Genomic DNA, 4,592 nt, shown 5'->3' on the forward strand with positions numbered 1-4,592 from the left:
TTCTGCAATGCAAGAGCATCTCTGCAGCTAGACCTGCTGAGTTCTGCTACTCTGCTTTGTGCTCTTCTGAACAGGTGTAGTTCAGGCTCATCTGACTTCTGTTAATAATGGTTTCCTTCAACAACAATGACAGCAAAGATTTCAGTAGTAATTAGAGATTAACTTATTGGCAGAGAATTAACTTATTGGCAGTGGTGAGAAACCCTTCAGTTTTAAAGTGAAGCCATACTGCTGCACACTAGAAGACAGCAACAGAGCAGGAGATGATGCTTATGTTGCCACACTGCAGCTCATGGAACAAAGTGAGCTTAACACTTATGGCCGTGACCTTTCACACCTACAGCTGGATGGCTTTTGTTCTACTTGAGGAGATACCAAAGCTCTTCCTCCCAGCACCACCCCAAAGCTGTCCATAGCAACTTTGGCACTGGTGCCAGTAGTGCAACATCACAGGCCTGTTCAGCCACGACAGAGGGTTTCTGCATGGCTACGTGAAATGCAGTGGCCTCCTCCTGCTGTGTACTTGACCAGCAGCCTTTTCTCTTAGGCATCATTTTTAGGGATTTTGGTGGATTCTCTGTCAGACACAAATTGTAGAATCATACATCATTAAGGTTGGAAAAGACCTCTAAGTCCAGCCGTCAACCCATCACTACAACACCCACTAAACCTTGTCCCTAAGTGCCAAAAACAGCATCCTGTTTTAATTCTGCCATAGGTAACAGGACATAAATAAGCCTTCAACATACAAACAGATGAGACATCACCATGCCTTCTCAACTACGCTCAACTCTGTTTTCCAAAAGAAAAAAAATGTTACTTATTTTTTTCCTGTAGACATCCAAGCAGTATACAAACTGTAGGCCAGTCCTTAAGCTGTTGTCAGTTATTGCAGCCCTGGAGGAATCCACGCTAATTTACACCATCTGAGAGCTGATGTCTCTGAACTGCAGATATTTCATCACCACATGGCTACTGTGACAATTAAAAATGCAATCTTACACCACAAGGGATCATCTGTATCCCAAATACAAACATGCTATATTATTCTCTGCATCAGAAACCAATTGTGTTTTGCTATGAGCTTTCAGACCCTGTGATAAAGCTGCCGATCTATAACCAGGGCAGTTCAAGAAGGGGAATGGCTTTATTATCCCAGGAGTAACCACAAATTGGGCAGCATGCAGATGCGATACATCAGCCCACACTCCCAGTTCAACCTTGCCACTGTTTCTCTGCATAATTCTACATACTCCATTATACAAAATGACTCCTCCAAGACATCCATTTTCAACATAAGAATCGTTTTCTTTTCCAGACTGTTTCTTCTTAATTTCATGCAGATTTTCTGCTTCTGTGGGACAAAATGGCTTTCACTTTTGCACAATGGAGGGGATCCCAAGCTGCCTTTACTTTCCCCAAAAATGGGAATCTTCCATCAAACTCTGATGCAGCTAAGGCCTTCCAACCTCATTTTTTAGATTCATTTATAGGGACCAGCTACTGCCACATCCCTTCAGGCAATCAAACAAATGAACTGGAATGGCAAAAAGAAACAAGAGCTCCACAGCTAAAGGGGCTCAAGTCATCTTGAGGTAGGATGAGCTTGTCCACAGCCCTTTCCTTGCACTGAAGTAAATGTGATTTCTTGCATCCAGGACAAAAACAGGCCATCTAGCCCCTTTAAAAAGAACACTACTTGGAAGGTCCCAGCCCACCAGCCATTGAAATATTGGCATCTTCTCAAAACTGTAGAAACCATTCCAGCTCTTTCCCCAGTGCCAGTTTTTGTGTGAAACATCAGCACAATTCGTTCTTCAACTCAATAATTACAGGTTTGTGGTGGTACACCCAAGGGGACTTGCAAATGCAGTGTGCATGAGGGTCAAGATGAAGGTCTATCAGGAGTGAGATGACAGACCCAGGTCCCAAATCCTACCTGAGAACTCAGAAGACAACTGTATTCCTCTCCTCAGGTCTGAAAGTTCTTAAAACTTCCCTGCTTAGGTTGGAACAACTTTTATCTAAAGTTTTTTAGGGGATGGTGTCATATGGAGAATGGCAGGAAAGAAATGAAACAAAAAATGTTTCATTTTGTTTTCCCTTCCTTCTGGCCTGCTCTACTCTGCAAACACACAAACATACATAAATTCTGAAAATGCTGAACATTAAATTCACACAGAATAGCTGAGAGCAACACTCCAAGACACAGCAATGGAGGGAGAGCTCAGTAAGATGTCAGCAGAGTCCCTGCAAACAGGAGGCCAGTCTCACACTCGTGAAAGGGAAGCACAGCATGAGCCATTTTTAGCATGTCACCACTGTTCTCAACCCATGATGCTGGAGCTGGGGCACACCTGTGGACTGTGACAAAAAGTGAGAGTCTATAGCTAAAGAGGACTCCAGAAAGGCAGAGGGAAGTGGGCCTGAAGATTTCCTACTAGCAAGTGTCACTGAGGAGCTCTGTTAGATCTCCCATGCTGCTGATACTTAGATCCCCAGCAAGGAGACAGGAGACGATTTTGAAGCAAACAAACATAAGCCATCTCTGTTTGAAGCCTGTTCTGCTTGATCTGCTGCCTCTGCCTTCCAGCTACTCTGTCTGCTGGTTCCCACCATGGCTTTGCATGAGCACAATATGGTGCAATAGAAATGCACTCTGTCCTTCCTCTCTTGTATGTGCATGTGTCTCACTCCTTCCCTGGAAAATTAGGCTGTTAAATTAGGCTTCTTGCTGCTTCCTGCCCTGACTACCATCACAAATAGCTTTCTAGTGAGGACCAAGTACCAGGGAAGGCAGAGTTGATAAAACCTGCAAGTAGCTCTTCCTCTTGCTGGAGATGTTCACAGATAGCTGGACCTCACTTCTGGGTATTTATATATATACATATTTATATATACACGCATATATACATACATATAAAATGTATTTAAACATGTGCAAATGTTTGTTTCTTTCCCCCCATCTGTGACTAAGAGACCTCTGAGTGCACTTTGGCTTCAAGCAGGTTTAATGACAACAAGCTGACCTGCAAAATATGCAGCTAATCTTGGGCAGATTTTTCCAGCTGACTGTTAATGAGATGTGGTCTCCTCTCTTTCTCAAGCCCCTCTTTAGATTAACTTTGTTCTCTCCCTGATGGGTTGAATTTCCCCACAGAATATGTCTTAGAAGCTGCTGCTCTGTGGCAGTGAAGGAAAGGAGCTTCACAAATGAGCTTTCCCAGCCGCATCTGTGTCATCTACATGCAGAGCAACACCACAACAGAGAGCTGTCCCCACGTGGCAGGGAGAAAGCTGAACACTTTGCTGTAGGAACTGCTGAGCATCTAACTGCATGCACATACTCAGCACTGATTAATCCCATGTGCACACAATGCTCTACATGGCCCATGCTTTGATGCACCCACTGAAGGAAGTGGAGCAGATGTGTCCTGCACATTCTGCAGCCAGCATCAGGGAGTTATCAGCACCATGAGGCCTGCAGACAGGGAAGCCTTTGGCTGAGGATGAAGGCACCTTTTTGCTCTGGACAAAGAGAGTTGGACCCAACTCACATTCCCTGACACCATCCTTGTCCTTCAGTTCTCTCTGTGCACAGACAGTCTGACCTACATTTCAACAGCAGCAGCTCCCCCTCCCCAGTTGTCACAAGGAGACTCTTGTAATGACCCCTTGTCTTTCTCAGAATGGTAGTAAGCACCATTCACTCAGTTTCTTCAGCACACATAAGAGGAAACACTCTCTGCCTTCAAGGGTTCTGGAATAGTAAGAGAGTATGACACTGCTGGGGCAATGTGCAGTGTGAGGCAGAGAAGGAATGAAACCGTGCCTATGGCACAAGAGATTCAGGTGCCACAGGGCTGGATCAATCCCTTTGCCATCACTACATAGCACTAAAGAATATCCTTTGTATGCAGGCAGCTTGTTCAGCATGTTTAGTTGCAGCTTGGAGCAAGCTACAAATACTGAGATGCATTTGTAACTGCATTTCAGAACCTCCAGGACCAGCACTCCAACCTTTGGTAAGGGATTCTCTTTGGTTCTACTATTTATTAGCAGAGCAGAGCATACACCTTATATGTCCCATACCCTTTTCAACTCATGCTCTAACCTTGATTATCTAGAGATACATTTGGCATGTGCTCCTGACCACAATTACATCAAAATTTTTGCAGCCTGACTACCTGGCCTTGATTCATGCAGGAAAAGTACCTGCCAAATAACCTAGGCTGGGAGGAAGACAGAAAAAACGTACAGAACCGCATATGTCTGTGGCCTGGCTCTCTTTGAAGCACAGAATTCATGGGTGACCTTCAAGCGGAAGCATGGTGGACATACTGTCACCTCTAAAAACATTATTTGGCCTGGTTGTTGCAAGATTTGGGTACAGTACACATGTTGTAACAGTTTTCAGCAGGGTGGAGAAAGCGCCTTGGTAACCTGCGGATAATTACAGTGTTCAGCCTGCCCATCTTGCTTTTTAAAAGCCAAGGAAATTGCTATGGGAAATAAATAGAACATGGTGGTCTGGCAGCCTGATCCTCAGCACAAAGTCCATAATTTCCAACTAGCAAGAAGATGCTCATCTG

Source organism: Numida meleagris, chromosome 5 (assembly GCF_002078875.1).
Source record: "Numida meleagris isolate 19003 breed g44 Domestic line chromosome 5, NumMel1.0, whole genome shotgun sequence".
In the NCBI taxonomy this organism is placed as follows: domain Eukaryota; kingdom Metazoa; phylum Chordata; class Aves; order Galliformes; family Numididae; genus Numida; species Numida meleagris.